Source organism: Anopheles coustani, chromosome 3, assembly GCF_943734705.1.
Source record: "Anopheles coustani chromosome 3, idAnoCousDA_361_x.2, whole genome shotgun sequence".
NCBI lineage: Eukaryota > Metazoa > Arthropoda > Insecta > Diptera > Culicidae > Anopheles > Anopheles coustani.
Window position 1 is genome coordinate 27,223,507 of NC_071288.1, and position 21,722 is coordinate 27,245,228.

General features: G+C 47.3%; 1 protein-coding gene across 1 annotated transcript in view; it reads left to right on the forward strand.

The window, feature by feature from the left end:
- LOC131258477 (serine-rich adhesin for platelets) overlaps positions 1–21,722 on the forward strand; it is a 64,565-nt gene that overhangs the window by 35,327 nt on the left and 7,516 nt on the right. The window lies entirely within an intron of this gene.

Below are 21,722 nucleotides of genomic sequence, written 5' to 3' on the forward strand. Positions count from 1 at the left end.
TTATCAGGTAGAAAAATAATAATTATTCAAAGTTTTACCTTTTTTCTTATTCTTTCCACCCGGATCATGTTTAATTAATGCCACAGGATTACGCTCTGTGAAATAAAAATCCAAATTTTCGACAGATTGTAGGGAAATTTGTTCGTTTCAAAACAAAATAATGTTGCCCAAATCCAACATTAGTTTGTTGTGAAGCAAAATTTTCTAAAATTTCTCATTTTGTTATCAGTCTTTCACACGGTAGTGTGTGGTGATCGTCGATGGGCACAATGTTTCGTCAAGAACGGTATCCCACGATCGTTTCATGTCGCGCTAATGGAGCCTGTCTATCGCTGACCGACGAAACTATATTCGAATCCATGCGAACGGTATCCAGCGCTCGTGATCGTCGTTAATCAACACTCCGAAAGGAAAAACCAGGTCCGGTCAGGTGAAAACATTTCCCTGTCCGGCTTCGCGTATGTGTTCGCTTTTTCGGTAACAAAAAAGAAAGACATCAAATCTTCGCATCGACAAAAGAAAGCGCTGTGAGATAAATGCTGCACGCCAGCTTGATAATGATCCGTATGCAGCGAAAATTCTCCAACCCCGAATCAATCAGCTGCGAGGCAGGTGAAAAGAGGCAAATGCGTTTTCGCCGGTTCGGAATATCATCCCGATCACTGTACGGCCACTATCGGACGGCATCATTATCGGGGCAAGATGGGATAAAACAACAGCCCCAAAAATCACTTGATGATGATTGGTAATGTTACTTTTGTTTTTACCCGGCTTTCCTCTCCCGGCGAACTTCCATCGGTGGAAAGCGAGCACGAAATTTCCCCAAAAAATCGAGCCTCGAAAGATGTGTGTACGTGAACGTGTGTGTATGACTACGAGGAGGATGCAATCTATGTCGAAGAAATTTTCGAAGGTCGCGATTGCGTGTTGAATAGTGCTACATTTCATTCCGTACCGTTTTTACGTTCATTTTTGTGTGTCACGTACGATCGTTGCATGGTGTTGTGCTCATTCCACTTGTTTGCGTGGTCGCCCGAGAACGCCCGCCGGCGGCACACGCACAAAGGGAAAGTGACATAAAAATCGTTAAAAATCATCTCCTCCGCGCTGGCATCTTCGTTCGTTGTTCGTGTCGCGAAAAGCAGAAGGAGGCGGAGAACTGCCCAGGTTCATAAAAAAAACTCCCCTAGAGGCGCTTAATGTGTGTTTTCTTCTGTAGGGGTGCTGTGTATTGCTGCTTGTCGCATATATGGGAGTGTATGATGCTTTCTTAATGCATTATTTTACCTCCATTGCGGGCTACCGTAAGCGCGTCGATGGTGAAGTAGAAGCTGAGCAACTCAAGTCGGCCAGAAAAAGTCATTAAAGTAAGCACATTGCAGTGCCACGCCGACCGATGGTGTATATTATTCGCCATTTCAACTTTCACCCTTGAGGTTCATCCAAACCGAGAGACCCTCCCTTCCCTCCCCCCAGTGGTAGGAAACAAAAGTCATGTACAAAAAAAAACTGCAGCAGCTTACCGCAATAATGCGCTGGATGAGTTGCATGTTGCAGGAGTTGCGCATGCATTTGGCAGTGTGTTATGAGTGCCAACGACACGATAAAAAAAGGTACTCAAGCTCGCACAACCATCATTTTTGCTGTGTTTGGGAAAATCCACTGGTAGCCGAAACGAGTACACGCGTCCCGCGGTTTGCACTATTGCCCTGGATTTGGTTTATCAAAATAAATTACACGGCCAACAACTTCTGTGTGGGCAAGGGCTGTGCCTCGGTGTGGAGATGGCGGAGAGGGTGGGGTTACCGAATGAACTTGCTGCGTTTGGAAACTGCTTTTTCCACCGGCTGTAAGCTTGTAAATTAATGCTCGTTGCAATTTTACCAAACGATGCCCCAGAGCGGATGGGTTTGTTTCTCCTCTGGTGGAAGTAGATTGAAATGAACTTTTAAACAACTCAGGGTGGTAAGCTTCCGGTTTGATTGAATAATAATAATCCTAACGGGGAGATTTAAGCTCACGAGGAATTCAATATCAAAATTTTCATTTAAATTCATAGCACATATTTTAATTTTATTTTTAGTAAAACCATATTCCGTAATTTTTACTGTTTTGTTTTTAATTTAAATAAACAATTTGAGCCACACCTTTCACGATTGTGAAATCTTACGAACTTGAAGTGAATTTGCCAATCGACGGAATATTGACATTTCTCGACCAGTCCCGTCCGGTTTACTGCAAATTTATTTTCCTTTTTTTCCGTTTCCAAAACTCACCCCATCGAATGCTGACGATGCACTTATTTTCGCTCACAATAGAACTGGGTCAACCCGATCGGGTGGGGCCTCCATCGTAGCGAGTTTTATTTCGTCTTCCCTCGACATAATCATTTACCTGCTATGTGTGTGTATTTGTGTACGACGTGGGGCAATTACAGGTGCAACCACTTGCGCGAGTCAGCAGCTCGGTTCGAACGGATGGATGGCTTTGATTGAGCTTTCATTCCGATTGACGGAAGCCGCTGACGGGCAGACATTTCCCACTTCCCGCGGAAACCGTACAGTGCTGGACGAAAAATTGGCGGCACCACGCTCACAAAACCGAGCCCCGTCGGCGAAAGGATAATGGAGCGAAGGGAAACGATCCAGCCAGAGGTAATTTCATTTGGAAATGGAATCAATCAACCGGCTGCCGCGTTGTGATTTCACTCCGCCCGCAGGACGCCTGCAGAAGCGAGCTGTAGCCAACTGTCACCTGTTGACAGATAATCGATCGATCGTTCGATCGATGGATCGTCGTTCGTTGGATTGGGATCGTTTGGGGTTGAAAGAGGGAAGCAGTTTGCTGTGGGGGAGAAGGAAGCTGGCTTTCTACGTGTTCGAGAGGGTGTCGAGATCGCGTGAAGTGGCTCCCGTCAGGTGGAAAAGGCTGCCGTCCGGTGGGGTACCGCTAAATGGTGTTGGAAATGACAAAAAGCCAAATGCATCGCCGGCAGCGGAATGATTACGCTCATCATCGGTTCAATCGTCTGCGAGAGCGTGAGAAAATAGTGTCACCATTGACAACTTATATTTTATTTTCCGTACAAAAGAAGTGGGTAAAACTAGGCCATTGGCTTGGGCATTCTGTTAACTTCTCTTTAGTGATTTACAAAATGGTAGACTCCCTAATATCTTAACATATTGTGCTGTATAGTCAACTTGTAATATGTTCGAATTTCTTCGTTAATTTATCCTTTTTATATTTGTCTTGTTTTTCGACAACCTCCTTTGTACTTTCGGCTGGATTCCACCCGTGTCCATCCCTTGAAGTGGGTTAATTATTTAAAAAAAAACACAGTTCCCTTTGGCAGTCCGTTGTCACCGGCTTTCAGCCGACCGGTTTGGGTGTCAATAAAATTTTCTAATAACTTTCCTCTAGCTCCGTCGATAACACTTTCACCCGACTCGGGACGGTGGTGGTCTTTTCCGCCTAAAAACGCCCCCATCCTAACTCCCCCCTCCAGATTGGACCACCTAAGCCCGAATCCCAGGAAGCAGCAGAGAGGTGTCGTCCGGTTCTAGAATTAACGACGACGTGTCGTTGTCAACAGCAATCGCACGATGACGCTGTGAAAGTGACGCTGGCTAAAGCGACGCTCGGTGAAGGGTTTTCCTTTCAGTTCGAACCGGGGGACCGCTGGTTGGCATAATCAAACGCGGCGGACGAAGGTGCTGATGCTGCTCCGTGGACGGCACCTTGTTAACCTAAATTATTATGCAAAACATCCACCCGACACTCGGGTCCGATGATGATCACCATCATCCGGCTGCCGAACGAACGCGAAAGTGTCGGTGTGCATCGCGCTGCAATGGCCCCTCGCCTTAGATGAGCTACTTGCACAGCCGGCTCGGGGTTGTTAAAGGAGACGAACAAGAAGCTGGAATGTTGTCTCCGGAGGCCTCCAAGTGTTGGCAAACGCGTCGTGGGACAACATTTTTTCCTACGCCCTTTCGACGGAAGGCTTCGAAACGATAACCATTGGTTTGCTATTCGCAAGGTTTAATTTGTGATGGTCGTAGCCTAAAGCTGTTCCATGTTTGTTTCGGTTGATTTGGTTGGCGCATGTGTTGCAAGTTGTGGTTATTGTCTTAGAAGAGTTTCTTCGGAAAATTGAGTGAAACATAAATAATTCTTAAGCGATCAGTCATTGAGATAACGTTATATTAGATATAAATTATTCGACGCTCATATTGGTGATCGATAGCTTATCATTTTTCAATAATTCAACGAATTAATGTTATTAGAAAACTTAAGTTCAAAAATTGTTATTAATTCAAGCAATTAAATATTTTAATATAATGTTTCAAAATCATCCGTAACATTACCAACCTCCAATCATAGAAATTTACTTACTTTTTAATTCACCACGTTACCTTTGGCTTCCATTCGTTCCACAGTCTCTTCTATCGCTCGTCCATCACGATTCCTACTTCCTTACTCGACCCCTCTCCCATCCTAACCCCCTCCCCAGCTCAGTAATCACCATGTGAGCATGTGCGCGCGCTGACAGATCATCGGCGGCATGCATTAATATTTCCCCGCGCGTCGCTTTGACCTATTGGAAATTAGTAATTGGTTGGACCGGCCGGTGGGAGGGAATGCCTGGGGTATCCCAGGCAGAAGTCGCCAACTTTTTCGCTACACCCCGTTGCGTGGTCGCTTCTCCGCTCCGGCATAGCGGGCGCTCGGACACTTTTGTTGTCAATCGCTGAACCGTAGCTGCGATGAAGACTGCGATGTTGGTTTGGTCGAAGCATTAGGAGGAAAACCACCACCCTGGAGGTGGTGCGTGGGAGAGTGCATCGATGTGCAGCCCGGTCGATCGACCGACGAATTCGGTCACCTCCGTCGCTGGTGTGAAATTGGATTTTCGCCAATCGATCGTTCCAGCCAAACCGGCGGGGGGTCGTCCGGTGGTACGCGGCAAAGCCATCTTTCTTCGCCATCGTCCCGCGCTCGGAGGGACGCACGGTGCACAAAAACCATTAACCCAAATTGTCTCCGACTTTGTCGAGGTTGTTTCTCCCCGCCGGAGGAACCACGACCTGCCGACGGCGAGCTCTGTAATCTTCCCGCGATCGCGATCACCGCGTGTGGATGGACCCGGTTCGGTTCTGGAACGTATTATTTGTACCTCGCTCTGTGTGTGTGTGTGTGTGTGTGTGTGTGTGTGTGTGTGTGTGTGTGTGTGTGTGTGTGTGTGTGTGTATGTCCCCGAAAGGCTGCATGCATGTTTGCGCAGCGAACGACCTGCTCGCTGCCAATTTGTGGCCTCGTTTGCTCTCGAACGCGTTTGCACGCAGAGCGGGTGGGTGGAGGGGAAGCGACCCCCGGCGGCGGTTGTGGCAGCATCGGGGTGGTGTTGCAATGACGCAGCATCAGGTGGGCCAGCCTCGCTCCAACCGCCCGAAAAGAGTGCAACGGTGAGGAGACATATTTGCTGCACATGCAGCTGAACATACGTTTCGTTTTACCTGCGATCGCGATTTTTCCAGCTCGCTCGGAAACATCTTGGGCACGCGCGTACCTCCACCCTCTTGGCGCGGGGGTGACCGACCCGACTCGTGATCTAAGGCAATGCGAAAAGGCACGCTTCTTTACTTTCCACATGTGTGCACTGTTCATTAGTTTCTTTTTCTAGACCGAGGCAGAGATAAGACCTATTCGCCTGATAAATGGTTGCACTCTTGCGGGTTTATTTGTCTCCGAGTGGCGGTGAAATTAACTTTCTACAGCATTTGGATGTGTATCTTCGTTGTTTGTATTAATAGCTTGCGACAAACCGTAATGCAATTTCCATCTTACATTGGTTTGTGCGTCTATGTAAGTTTTCAGTCTCGATCAATAGAATAGCGTAAACATCTTCCTTTTCAACATATGATATCTTCGTCCATATAAATAAAATATATTCTTGTGACACGGTGTTACTGTTTAAACTCGTCCTAAATCTATTTTTATCAAACATTGCACACATGTTTCTTAAGCATGAGAATAGGTTTTTAACTATATCTCACGTCTGAGAACTATACACTTTTTTTAATTAATAACGATTTTCTACCGTCGTATATTGTTTTGTTTGTTCACATTCAGCAATGACGTATGAAGTGTTATCTCAACTCGCAAGTATAAACGGTTATAGCAGCATGCCTTTTCAAAGAGGTGAGTGAGTGGTGAGTTGATTTCGAACAAATCGTTTCTTTTCAATTACAATTAAAGTTCTTGGTTTCAAACACGTTATTTTGTTATCTTATTATACAACACACCTGAGCCTTATGCTGGTTTACGTTGTTTTTATATTTCGCTGTTTTCTGAGAAACGTTTATCCAAAGAATGCATACCGTAAATCTTCAACAGTTATCTTACACAACAAGTGTTTTCCTTCCCTCCTCTCAGTTCATGAGTTGCAGTCCGATCGTCACACGGTCTCATCTCCTGTTTTCATCGGGGCTGACTTGCCATCTTCTGTTCGTGGTCGTGGAGCGAACGTTTGCCACCAATCGCTCATAGCCTGACGGTACAGTGATGGTCATTAGCGTCATGCCCTTTTTGGGGTCGCGAAATTCCCGCATCGACGACCCACGGCCGATGATGCAGTTTACGGTTGCATTGCCGTGGCTCCCTGATTTATCTGACGGAGTCGATTGAACTCCCCGCTCCCTTTCGTTCGTTGTTTCACGCGATGTCGGGCTCCTCCGGGATCCGCTCGGGGTCGACCCCGTATCGAATCGGCGAGGGATGTAACTTTGTTGCTTGGATAAAACGTACAAAAACCGCTCAGAAAATCGTTGAAGGCGACGTGTGTTAAGTGGTTGGCACAGGAAGATAAAAACGGCACAAAAACATAGCGCTGAAGTGGTGTTCGTAGATGATACCCGGTGATCGTAACCATCTGTGAAGTTGGGTTCAGTTTTCGTGTCTATCGTGACGAAGTCGAATCGGGAGGAATTGAAGATCATAAAAATAAACCTCCCATTCTAATTTCCAGAACAGCTGACGTTTAGTATAATTTATATCCACCGGTTTAACTCATTAGATCGAAACCGTCTACGATCGTGATCGTAATCTGTCTAAAATTGCCATTCCAGACTATGTTCTAAATATCACTCCGCAAAGCGTTTGCTATCAAATTAAAGCCTTAAGCCGTAGCGTGGGTTGGGTCACAAAAAAAATCACCACAAACTTTGGCCGCAGGCAAACCGATTAGACGCAAACATGTGGAGGGCATACTTGTATCGTCGTATGTGGTCCAGCGGACGCAAGGTCAATTACTCTAATAAACGTAAATCTAAATGACGCACGCAAACAAACTGCCAGATCGAAGCAACGCTTTTGGTCCAAAGCGAAACAGGAAGTAAGCGTTGTGGATGAATGAACAAACAGTCGATTCGAATAAAAAAACCAATGAAGAAATGGAGCACCAAGGCCCCATCGTCGAGGAAAAGACTGAGGTGAACTTCATTCGACGACTGTAGGTTTATCGTTGGATTTACCAGAAAAAGCTGGTGCCGAACCGGTGTCCGGTAATATCCGGAGGTCTGAGGTCGATCGAAAACTTTGTTCCAGATATTAACCTCCTGCTCCAAAAGACAGCCCATCATCAGGTGGATTAAAGTCGCCCTGATTCAGGCATATATTATCTCTCTAATAAAGGGTTTGTGGGTTCGGTCCGTAGAAGGAGGGCACACGTTAATTCCACCAGTGCAGGCCATACTGAGTAGGTCCGAGATTTGCAACGGTTCTATGACTAATTGCTACATCCTCCTCCTCGAAGAATAAGATATACCGTGGGGTGGAACGTGATCTTCCCTGCTGTTGACGTCAACGGTGGCGGTTCGGCTAAAGTTCGGTAATCGGTCTCGTATGAATGTGAATGTGAATGAGCACAACACATCCGGCCGGTGGAGAACCCCAGCTGATGGAAAGCGTCGACTGTGCCGGTTGTGCTCCAGAAAAAAACGTGCTCCACACGGAACAGGTATCAGCCATTGACGCGTCATCGTCAGGGTTCAACGTACAGCTGAGAGTAGCTGAAAGTTATTGACCTTTCACTGTATGCTAAATAGTTTGAAGTGTTTGTAAGATGTCCTACCAATGTGGCAAAACTCGAGTTGCCAGGTATTTAATACCTAATCCAAATTGTATCTCTTGCTCCATTCCCAACCCCTTTTTTCTGCAAGTTGTTAGAAAGTCCTTGAAAGCTATCACTCCGGGGGTACCATACCCAATCCCGAGGGGTAGCGTAGCAAAACCACGACGAACAGCGACGAAGAGTTCGTGACTTTGCATTCGTCGCTTGGGTTGTGTCCCAGGCGTGAAACCCATTAGAGACAAAATTGGCGACTGCTCGGGTTACCACCTACAAACCTACTTCCAGTCAATTGTTGTGCATTTTTATATGTGTCAGCTGTGTCTCTTTCTTTCGTCGTCTTTGCAGACCGAGCTTTCCATGCAGAATTCGCCTGTTCGGACGCAAAGTCATCAGAATAACCTTGCCATATGTGTCGTTAACGTCAAGATCATACAGATTATACTTAACCCTGAAAAACGACTTTGCTGCAATGCAGCATCTGGGGTAAAACTATAGCCAAATGATAGAAGCTGATGTACTATGTTTTATTACTTTTAAAAACTTAGAGGTTATCCCACGATCTAGTGACAAGGTTTGTCCAGCTACAACGCCTTGTTTTATGCAGGGCACTACGTCGAAAGTGGTACTTAAGCGGTTTACAGTGTTTAATGTGTAATCGATCGATCGATTAACCTGTCAATCGACGTCGTGTTAAATGAAAGAAATCTAAAGGTGGTGGTTACCGCATATTCAACATATAATGTTGGTATTGTGATTATATTCCAGCGTAAAATGCAGCTTAGTAGAGTCCAACAAACAACAGGAACTTGCATAGCCTATATAGTGAGTTTACACTTTTTATAACAAAAACAGTTACTCACACTAAAGCTATAAAATCTACATTCTCATTTGATGTCGACAAGCTGATATGCTTGGGTAAATGAAGGTCCAAGGTTGAAGGATATCTCCAATCGCCTTAAATACTCACGACCTGTGTCATGAAACATGAATGTGTCATGGTTTCTTACATTTGTATATGTCTGCAATTGTCCGAGTTGATAGAGTTCTATTGATTATTCCGTTTCAAAATCGTTAGTCCACAAGTCCGTTCAAGTGCTAGAACTAGAACAAATCCGTTTCTGGTGGAATGTGATAGTTCCGCACAGTTATGGGTGCTGCACATGCATATAAATCTGGTCGTTTATTGTTATGTCGAGTATTTCCCGTCTATAAGCGTACCACGAGCTGCACCAGGATTAGAGCTCTCGGATATGGATCGGGCAGAGTCAATCGCGATTTCTCCGGGCGTTCTCCTGGCACTGGTGGAGCTCTAACCTGCCTCACATGCAGAGTACAGAGCAAAACCCCACGTCAGCTGCACCACCATCCGCTGGTGTGTCGTTTGGCGGTTGGTAGCATCGGGCTTCGGGCTCCCGAGCTGGGCGGTCGCATTCCATTCCACCACGAAATAGACATTCTCCCGAACCCGGCTGGGAGCTTTCTCATTGATCATCCATCGGGACTCCGCGTGTATCCCTTTGCCAGGGCCAAGCCTATTTCTGCGGCCCGCGAGCAACGGAGAGGCGGGTGTTCGCGGCCGTTCGGGAAGAAAGCCTTCCGCCCCAAAGCGATGGAATGTTTGAATGCCGTCGCTCGATGCGATGCGAAATTCATTTCCCTTTTCCCGCACCCAAGCGCCGGGTGCGAGACGGGCCGGGACGCCGGGAGTTCTCCGCCGGGCGGATGCGGGCACGGCTCACATCACGATCGCCCTCGAGTGGGCCCGCGCAGTCCTCTTCTCGAACTTTTGTCGAGGCCGCAAACATATGTGAGCGGGGGGCTCTAACCTACTTTTGGAGGTTCCACTCCGTCCTCTCCTATTCGCGCTCGAAGTGGAAAGAAAGAGAAATGCTGAGAGATCACTTGATCGAGAGTCGCGCCCGATCGTCCTCCGCAGCATCGCATCCTATTACCCCGCAGCACAGAATCGGAATCGGTTGGAGTAGAAAAGCAAAAAAAAAGAAACAACGGACGGCCGCAGCCAAAATCCCCTCGAAGCATAAAAACCAAACCGGTTCCGGAGAAAACGGAGTGCCTACGCAGAGGACTTTCGGGCGGGTGTACCATCATCCGTCCCCGAAGACTTTTTGGAGGTCATCCTGTTACGGCTCATCGTCATCATCATCACCATCGAAAGCTTCATAATGCCAAATACTCCTCCTAAACTCGTTCTCGCGCCTGACGTTCGTGCCGTGTGTCGAGGGGATGGTGCGGATAAGACATTTATCATCGGTTCGGTGAAGTAGGCGACTTTTACAAATGAATCTCTCCTTTCCTGGGCGTCTCAGAAACGATCAGTCGCTCGAGGACACACTGAATCTGGCGGTGGTTGTGTCGAAGATATATAGGCAGCATCGGAGAAAAGGTCCAGCACGGATTACATACCTTGTGGCGTTCTTGTACCTTGAAAAATGAAATCCCGTAATACCGTTGGTCCCTCGAGATGAATTCATCCCAAAAGAACCTGTACACACTCCAAATTGGAAGCTGGAAGACCCCAGATTCGTTTCGGAATCGAGCGATGGAAATAGGGTATCCCCAGCAGGTGGTTGATAGGGAAGCACGGGTCGGGGCGTTAGCTCAATGTCAGACGTTGAACGAAAAACACGCATCTTCGTCAGCGTCCATCGAAGTCTTAGAGAGCACGCCAGGCCAAAAGACAGGAAGCAGCGCGCGGTTGATGATTTATAGTGGGTTAGCTTTGCGGTCGTGTTTCGTGAGGCGGGGTTAATTTTCGGTTTCGATTGTCGTCGTCGTCTCCACCGTTTGATTTAGACCGCGTGCAATGCACGATTACCGTTTCAGGTCATTTAGCGGAAGTATGCGGCCACTCGAGGTTCCTCTGCTTCTTGAGCCCGTTAGAGGATCACCTGTTGCCTATGGTTGGTGCGGAGGTCGTCAATTTTAGATCCCCCCCGACGTTGATCATGTCATTTTGATAAACGAAGATAATTGACAAATGAGTGGTATATTGCGAGCCGAAGGGGGAGGGGAACTCATTCCACCCTTCGAGTACTCCACTTCAGTTGTCCCAGTTTAGAGGAGTGGAAAAGTGGCGTTCTCTTCAATTTCTTTTCTGGCGGTTTCCTCCGTGCCAGCCTAATAGGGTTAATGGGGATGGGGATGTAGGTGTGTGCGTAGATCGCTGATGGAAAGATGGCTATGCTCTAATGCACTTTTAAACACACAAATACGGCAGAGCTACGCAGCATTTTTTTCCCCCTCGGGGAATAAAACCGTTCTGTCCAGAAACGTAACGTTCGGAGGGTAATTAATAGAAGGAAACTAATTATCGCTATCAAGGAAAAGTATCTTTGACTAGTAATAACACGGCTTGTTACAAAATGTTTAATTACAGTAAAGCTCCAAAGCGTTGCAAGCAAGTGTTATGTTGATGCTTCTTGATAAACGCGATGATTGATATTTCTTTCTTCAGATGTGCACTTATTAAACGGCCTATTCCAGTTTCGCTACCTAACAGTTGTTTGATGAATATTTCCAAAGCTTGCGGAAATGTTTCTTTTGATTTCGTTTGTTGAGATGATTTGAATATAAATATGTAACAATGAAAATCAAAGCAAGCTAGTCAAGACCCGCTGCTTCACCGTTGTTTGGCAAGAAAACCCCTCTTCGATAAATACACACAAGATGCACATAAAGATGGGTTTTCCTCAGCTCCCGGTCCTGTTACATCCGCTTTCCCCACTTACCTTGCCACACACACACACACCCAAACGGGAGGTCAGCAAGATAACATGATTGGCCCCATCTTATGCGTCGCTCCAAAGGCGCAAACGGTTCTTTCTTCATTCGCCGCACTACATATTTATTGCTTACAATATTGTGCCCCCTCCCCTGCTTGGCCAAAACCCCCGGCATCCGTGACCTTCTGCCAGCGCCATTGTTTGGGTCGTTGGAGGTTCGATTTAAATAGTAAAATTCCTACGGGACCGCTACGCCGGCCAAAGCCCATACAGGGAACCGCAGAGGGATTGAACGCAAACGATCGAGCAGCAGCCGACGAGGGAACACTGTTGGCCGCCCCAGCAACGGTTGATTAATCCGCTCTCGTTCGCGGGTGAGAACGTCTCCGTTCCCCAAGTTCCCTACCCACGGAGTTCACCGAGTGCGGCGAGGAGGAAATACCTTAGATGTTTCAAACGAGAAGAAAATAAAATGAAGGTGGCAAGAGTGTTTGGCTTGGCGATTGGGAGTTTCCCAAACGAAACAAACGGCACCGAGATTCCTCGGTCGTTGTGGAAGAATGTGGCAACAGGAAGAGGAAGGTTTACATGATGTGGTCATAATAGGGAACAACCTCCTCGAGGGCCAATGTTGTATGCACGGAAGCCGTGAACCAGCCGCCTCGGTTCGGGATTGACCTTTTCTCCTGCTCCCCACCACCGCAGTGCCAAGTGTTCTGGCCTGCATCCTCGGATACCTCGGAAAGCGGTAGGCTGTAGTGTGGTCCGTGGTCCGCGCTGATAACGAGCTGATTTCGCGAAACACGGGCGTGGTGTTTGTGGTTGAGGGCGTGGGGCAATCTGAAGAGAGACCTCTAGGAAAAAAGTGTGTTAAGTAATGGGTCGTAGAGAACGAAAAACACACATCACAACATCGGACCAACATCGGATCGTTTGCTCGGCACAACCGTCGGTTGTGTAATTACCGGTAACCGCATACTACCGTTTCATCCCGTTTGCGTTCGCACGAGCTGACTTGCACTGTCAGCTTTTGCCGGCCGGGTTTTTACCTTCCGCAGGGCGTTTGCATGCTGTTCTGACATTAGCGCTCGCCGGTGTTACTTGCTGGTTCGCCTGTTCGGCGTAATGTTTCCTAACGGAGGCCAGTACATCTTCGTGGAACCTGAGTGCTGACAGTGAGAGCAATTCTGAGCCTCGTGGAAGAAGAGAGGCATGGGGTTTCATTAGTTGAAGAACCTTCAACGCTAGAATTACGTGGCAACAGCAACGACTCACCGAGCCCCAAGATGTAATGTTTCGCGTTATATGGGGCACTTCCGTTACAGGACCGTAAAACGCTGGACATCGTCTACGCCTGTGAGTTGATAGGAGATAAGTTGTTGTTTGCCAACAAGCATACTCTGTCTCGACTTTGGTATTTGCTATTCGCCGACGTTCTCCCGCGCACACAAACGAAGTGACCGAAAATACCTGGTACACCGTGTGACCAAAACCCCCGCAGTGGGAACCCCTAAGCCTCTCCGTGTTGCGCCATTCGTGTCTCTTGAACACCTTCTAATTTAATTCAAATATTTGCCCTCAAAAGCGTCATCATTTTGATGGTGATGCAAAAGGCAACATTGGGCACAACCGCCGCTGGTGTCATTTTGACTGAGCTACTCAAACAAACCACCAGTTTGAGGCTAGGAATCGAAATGGCCACGATTTGTCACCGGTTCTCACGACAATCGACGGAACTGCCCGATCCCGACGACTGCCGGAATTAGTCGCACGAGTCGTTGAACCGCCGCTTGCACCGGTTCCCAATCAAACGCTAAATGAGACCCGCCAAGATCGTCCTCAGACCACAAGACCTGAGTAGAGCAAAGAATTGGGCGCAAATACTTACCGCCTTCTGCTGTTGGTGACCCAGTTGCGCTTTTCAATTCGCTTGCCTAAAACATTAACTTCCCGAGGCGCCGAGGGGGAGGTTTTATGTTCCTTTCGGTTTCTAATGCATCCGGCAGTCGGTGGTGGTGACATTGGCCGCGGTGGTTGGTTGGCCAGTTACGCGCGAAAATAGAAACCTTGCATAGAAAAGCGAGATTAATCATAGCGCTCGTAGAGCCAATTGAAAGCCGTGGACTATAATGAAGATGATTAATTAAGGTGACACTCGAAGAACGAGGTGACGGGAGCGAGGGAGAGCGAGAGAGAGAGAGTAGCCGGGATGGAACTAATTAGTTTGAACGATGGCGCACCGTAAATCACGCTGGCCTAGTTTTGTCCAGCCGGGAAACATTCGCCAACGCGAATGAACAACTATCTTTCTTAAGGTGCAGATGTCCTCAGACGAACCTTCAGCATGTCTACGATGTCCAATCCAGGGCATCCTTCTTGTGCCTCGTTTACAGCTGGTTTATTGAGACGTATTTTGCAAAGGCGATTACAGTGCCACTTCGTCAATTATCAACTGTTTTATTGTTCAATCAACGCTGCTTTGATTGCACTTCAAAACCCACACGTACGGGAAGGAGTTGGACCGCTCCGTAAGCGTTGGTCATCGAAATTGCTGTGACCTTCGCCCAAGGTTGCTTGGCTGACTTAAAACCAGCTTGATTTTAACTATATCAACTGTTTACCTGCCTCCATTTGCCTTAACGGCGTCGTCAACAAGCGGCCATTTTTATCCGCACCGTTCTCGCCATCTTCAGATTAAGTTGTGCCAAAACAAGCTGGGCACATGACATCATCTCCGCGGACTTTTTAGTGACGGATCAGGCATTTTTTACGACACCCTCGCCTTCCCTGCTTGGCGAACCACCAACCGGCTTTGTTTCGTCCTTGCCTGTGAGGTACCGGACCGGCGAGTTGGCCGTCCTTATCGAACGTATAGGGTTACCTTCAGCCTCGTGCCGGGGCACTATTCCGAATTCCTAATTAATTCCGATTCAAACCCAACACCACGCCATTGGCGGTGGCACGAAAAAGTGATAGAATTCTCCACTCTTTCGCTTTCCACGGGGGCGTTTTTTTGTCTCTCTGTGCTACATATAAACCCTTGAGCGTTGAACACTGGGGCAAGGTGGTATGGCTGATCAGCTCAAGCCGAGGTTGTTTGCTATGAGTTGGCTCAATTAACATTCCGGAGTCGTTGCCTCCTCCGCAAAAATCCAAAGCAAACAGCAAAACGGAGCGCACCAGATAGCGCGAACCTATACTGAGACCTACCGCACCATGTTCGTGTTGTAGGCCGAGAACAGGTTTCGCCGGACCTTCAGAGTGGGTTGTGGATTTTTGCGATAAGCAATGTATTGTCCATACGCGCGTGATATTGATATGCGTTGAAAATTTTGTATCTTGTTAACTCCTGTCTTTCAATGTAGTTTTCTTGTGAACAAAATCATAGGAAGAAATTCTCTCCCAAAGTTTATTTTCCAACGATCCAAAATAGGGGTGTCCAGAATAAAAACACAGCGACACCAGAGCATCGCAGCAAGTGTCACCAAACCGGTACCTCCCATATTGGGCACGGGTTTTGGCCGGTTTCGTCCGTGACCAGCCTTGAACCTGTTGACCAGGTTGATAGTTTTTTTTTTTTAATCCATGTTGGTTCTTCAACGAACCAGGGAACCATCGGTTTGCCGTCTTCCAAAACGTCACCAGATATTTCGGGGTTAGTTGAAGGTTAGTTGCCATCGGAGGTTCGGTAGTCACGTACGAGTGGTTGGAACTCATCGCATATGGGAGAAACCAGAGTGGCTGCGTATAAACAAGTTTGCCACGATAACTACTTACCAAAATCGGGAGCCTGTTTTGATATTCGATGGCCACAAACCGACAACGGAATTGACGAAATATTCAAAGCAAATCACGGTTTATTAAGTTCACATTTTTAAACAACTTTCCAGTCTTACTGATCAACTTTACTCCAAAGTTCAGTCAACCAACTGCTCGTCCTAGCCATCCAAGGTTTATTGCACCTGTTTCCAATTATCTCCGAGTTAATTATGTGCCCATCGATTATCAGCCTCGCTGCGTGATGAGGCCACTCGCGGCTTATGGCCAGTAAACCAATAAAGTAGCATCCCAGCGTCAATTTGTATCGCTCGCGGATTAGCCCTCAAGTGGATCGATAGCTTGCCGGTCGTACACTTCACAATTCCGAATGAGTCCACCTTTGCGATGTTTATTTTCTTTTGCGTGTCACACCACTTGACAGCGCTTCGAACGATAATGGAAGGCAACGAGAGGTACTCGACGAGCATCGTGGTATCGTCAGAAGTTTTGCAAATTCAACCTCGTAACGTTGATGTGTTAGACCGAGTACCGGCGGGAGTAGCCGCCCGCAGAACTATCCGGGAGGTAATGAGCAGCAGCACGTCTCGTGTTCGAAAGCTCATCGTAATTCGAACCGAGTCGGTTGAAATGGAAATTGAATACGCGCCATCCTCAGGCGCTACGGTGTTACGTCGAACAGCAGTTAAGAAAATCTGTTGACAGTGCGGCAATGCGGATTTTTGCGTAAGTCGTTTTTGCTGCAGACCGAACGTGCATCTCATAGTTGATGATCTAGGCGTTGCCATAGACACGCTGGTGTGGATGAAGACATTCAGTACACATTCCAGCAGGGAGGGAGAGGTGAACGTCAGTGCCATCGATGGTGAGATGTCAACAGTACCGGGATGTCTAATGACAGCATCGTGTGGTTGCGTTGAATGCACGATCAGATGCGCTATAGAGGAGTCAATCTCCGTGAGCATTTGCGAGTCCAGAGTACAACCGTGACGCACAACCACGAGGACCTTGATCAGATTTAGTGAAAGAACGAATCGTTCCAAACGATCCCGCTCGAACCCACCGAATACTTTCTATTTCGATGATATAAGACGCTCTTACCTTCCAAAACCCATAGTAAACCTCCACCGTCGAGTACGCCGACCAATGTTTTGGGATGTTTGATCATCAAGGATCTTCACCTCGATCGCTGCCAATAAGCCAATCGTGACCGCACTGGATCCGACTCGTAAAGTGATGCGGCTACTCGTCAAAGATTGAAGCTCGTTGAGATCATCAGTTAATCGCAAGACCTTCAATTCCACCGCCTTAATAGTCGTCAACTCCATCGTTCGTTTTTGATGGGAAACGATCAAACGACGAGCAGCACGAGATGATCGTGATGCTGATGATGATGACAACGCCGGCGACGGGAAAGAAGTGGATGAATGGCGGTGCTAAATGGCGAAATTGAATTAACCACTTCTGGCAGCGGTAGACATATTTCTCCGGGCGCTAAGAAGACGCTCCACTCTCTCGATCGCCGTTGTTTGTGGATCTTCAAGTTCTTCCCTTCGCCACCCGATGCAAATGGGCGGGTTTGGCGGGGTGCTGAAGGCTGCCTATAATGAAAGGCATCGATTCGTTGCGACTCGTTCTCCCAATCTTTCGCTCAATGCTGGATCTGATTGACGCTCGTGGTCTTGTCTGTTTCCACTTCTCACTCGTTAGGCTTATTAGAGCCCCCTTTCGGGGGGCCTTTCATCGCGAAGAAACGCATTTTAGCGCACACGCACTGACAAGGGACCGTATCAAAAAGAGTTGCTTTTTATTACATCTCCCTCCGTCGGATGGGAGGATAGCGATGTGGCACAGATCGGAGCTTTGCGGCCGTCAAATGTCTTTCGCAGGAAACGAGCACGGAGAACCTGTCGAGGTGCTAAATGATTTTCCATAAAGAACCAAATTGACCCTAACGGATGTGGTTTGGTATTCAGCTGTTAGCCACGGTCACACCGCTGATTTGTAACACTTGTACCCAAATTGCTATTCACCTTTCCCTGCGGAGGGGATTCCTGGAGTGGATAGTGGGTGTGCGCAGAGGGGGAAAACACGTGGCAGTACTCCCTTCGATGCGTGAACAACAAGTACGCACGTTCAAGTACACCCGACCGGGCCATTGTATGCAAAGTGCTCGAAAGGGAAATCACGGTCCGAACGGATGCTTTGCATGCGATGGCGTTGGGTCCATCATCCAACCCACGTTGGGAAAGGAAAAACGTAAATAAATCAACCCACCTTGCAATCGAACAAGTACCAAGTACAAGTTCATACAGTTTGAACTTTAGCATCCTCCAGATCGCATTTCTCGTGTCTGTGATACAATTTTGATAGGGTGATAGACGCCTCGCGTACACCTTCGCGGCACCGAGACGCCCCCTTGGCCTCGTGTGGGTGTGAAACATGTTTTCCCGCGTTGGCCTCTGATCTTTCGACCGCTTAGCCCAACGCTGCAACGCCGAGTCGTGATGTGCGAGTCTCACACCAAACCGGAAACCGTCAGCAAACCGGCCATCACCTTCCGGTGCACGTAATCACTATCATCAGTGACCTTAAAGGTGGGGTCGTTTTTCATTCGAGTAGGAAGCGTAGCTGATGGGAGGAAAATGTGGCAGTTTTCCCCTCGCTTGCTTTCCCATGTCCACGCGATATCGGAGGTAAGAACGACTGCAGAGGGAATAGAGTGTGATTATTTATTTTCACCTTGTTTTCATCCGCTCGCCGAGGGATCTTTCATCGTTTTATGGTGGGTCTAATGTCTGGATCAACCGATGCGACCTTCTATCGGAGGGTAAAATCTCTCCCTACCCCATTTGCTTGGAGGTGTTAATGGTACAAAGAAGTTCTCATGGCCGAGAACTAGTACAGCTTATTCTTTATCATCACCTCTAGATACTCTGGGTACTAGAGGTTATGATTTCTATTGTTTTTTTTTATCGTTGTACCTATAACCATTTCTTCGCATAGTTAAGAGGTTCTGTCCTATCTTGTATTCTATCTTATCGTATGAAAATTGACTTGTTGTAAGAGAAATGATACGGGGTAGCTTATGAACTGCTAGTCATTCCCCGGTCGACGTCGCATGATGGATAGCACGTGTAATCTGTTATAGAATGCCACATTCTTCGGTCATGTTCGGTGAGAGTGAACACCGAATGGTAGACATAATTATGATAAATGAAGTAATCGATGGTTTGTCATCCGTTCATCGGTATTTCCTCAAATTTTAGGAAGCGTACGTTCAGTACAGCGGGTCATGTCCATAATAGATTGAGAAGAGTAGAAAATTAGGCGGAAGAAGATTATATACGTTGAAACGATTACCTTCATATAATTTCATCGATAATCATGGAAAAAGCAATGAAAAGTTTACAGTGATTACTTTAATTTGTCATGTTCAACCACAATCTAATACCTATCTGGATACGGTATAGCTAAGGTATGATGGCGCCGGACATAATCATGACATACCACGAATTGATTGTTGTCCTTTAATCTTTCTCAAAGATTGGAGATGTTATCTGTCATAACGTGTGTTATGTTTACGTTTTTTGTGGCAACAATAACTTAGACAATTCTGGTCTGTTGATGACAAAAACAATATCTCATGTCGATTTTACATATCTCTTCCAGACTTAAACTCTTCCAAGTACGATACGATCCTTGTCATCCTATTTTCTTTTTACGTTAACCGGTAACAACTTTGAGAACCCTAGCCTTCTAGCATCCGGTTTGACGCAATTTGCGCACCATTATTCTGCCGTCGTCCGATGCAACTGATGAACCTTATCTAACGACAATGATCGCACGCCAAGCGCCGATGGAGCACATCCGCGAACCGTTCCTCGCGTGAGGAAGGTGTCACATTCCTGTTCGTTCCAGCCGAGATCGAAGTTGATTGGTTGCTAGCGGCAGAACTGCATTTCAAGCAGCGCTAATTGCTGAGCAACAATTGCTGCTACCGTTGCTTTGGCGCGTAGATTGTGCAACGCAACCAAGGACGGAGCTTGGAAAGATTAGCTCCGTTGGCTGGTGGCCTTCTCGTTGATTGGGTGTAGCTGGCGCGTCCCGGCTTGCCGGCCACAGTGATTGATCCACCATTAGGTAGGCTCCCAGATGAGTCTAGAATATCATTACTTACCGCTTAAAAGTCAATCTTAAAAGGCACTCGCGAACGCCTTACCATCCGGTCATAGCTACTAAAATCGATCCCGGTTGGTAGACATTGTTTTGATCATATTTTGTAGTAATTTTCTCATAGTTTACAATAGCTGATCTGTTTATTGAATTTCCTGAGATCAGTTTACAAAGCCATTTTTGGGAAAACTCACTCTTATGTCCCAAAATCTCTTAAAAGTCTCTGTTACTTACATTTGCCTGATAGTACCCTTCTGCAACCTACGTTTGCATACCTCCAGCCCGGCTGTTTTCTCACTGCAGATCAGTTTGTTATCAAACCGCTAGAGTAGGTTTTCGTTATCTTCGAAACCCGCGATACGGGGCTCGCTTGGCAGATACTACCGGAACGTGTGCTCTCCAACGTAGCAGACGCCTCAACTGCAGAAAAGACTGAATCAACATTGCGCCTCAGAGGGGCGGTGTGTGTTTGTGCGTATGATGTACGTGTACTTGTGGGCGCATTGTCTGTTCTGGTGGATGGTATGTGCCTTCACCCCCTTTTACACTCACTCCCTCTCCCCTGCTCGAGCCCCAAAACGTTATCATCATCAACATCGATGACCACGAGGCACACACCATCCCAACCCACCCCTCCATCCCCCGGAGGGGTCACTCTTTACCAGCTATTTCCACATACCACCCCCTCCGGCCGCTTGGAATCGCGAACCGCCAAGTGGATTCTCACCCGCGGCCAAGGTATCGCCGCGAACACGACTTTTGTTTTAGTTAATTTTTATCACTCTCCACCGATAGTCCAACCTGGTGCCGTGCTGGAACGGTGCTCTGGAACGTATCTGGCGTTTGTTTGGCGCACAGTGCACAGTGAAACGAACCGCAAGCATCGAAACGGTACCACTTTTCGGTTCCAGATTTTAATCAGTGCCCTGCGCTAACGTCATAATTGATAGATAAAACCCTCCCTCCCCCGTTTCGCTGCAGCAGTGGTGCAGAATAAAACGTAAAAGACATAAAAGAAAGTGTGGTGAAAATAAAAACATATCGAAAGTGCGCTGAATCATCACGGCGCTAGTGAACGGATATTCAGGCGAGTGAACTGAAGGCGACAAACATTCCACAAGAGAGCATCCTGTGAGTCAACTAGTTCGTGACATATCCGGTATGCTGAATTCAAGTGGGTTTATCTGGCATTCCTGGTTTATCAAGTGCAGACGTTGCGAAATTTTCAAATGCCAAATTGTGCGCGTGTGTGAGAAAGAATAAGATATGTACGGTGCAATAAGTCGATTAAGGTTTTACAAAGTGTTCATTTAAGCCCTCTGTACGTTAGGCTACGCCTACCCAAGGCTGCCCCTTGAAAGGAAAATCCAAACCCGATAACCTGCGTTTGGTGGCCACACGTATCTCCCAAGGTATTCCGGTGTGATATGCGCCGTCAATCACGGAAACATATGATAAGCGCCAGTCCTTGGTCACGCGTTCCGAAACGCAATAGAGGAACGCACAGCATGAATGGATGGGATGTGTATGTGTGTGAGAGATGACCAGCGGATAGGCGCCTGCAGGGACATTCACTGGACTGACCTTATGATATCCCACAATCGATTCTGGTATTCGGATTGCCATTCGTCTCGGCCTGTCTTTACTGTAAGCCATCTTCGACCGATTAAAGATCGTTGACAACACCTTTCAGGGCACTCGCGGGAGAGCCATTGGCCAGAGTTCACCCCCGTGTCACTGTCCGTGTGCGGGTGGTGAAGCTCAAACACGAGCTGACAGGCTCTTATCAGATTGCGGTGGAATTCCACCCAGATTGGACCCGAGTTGTTGACAACGTCTTGCAACACCATCAATAATGGCCCATCGGTACGATGCCATATCAACTATTGCGTCTC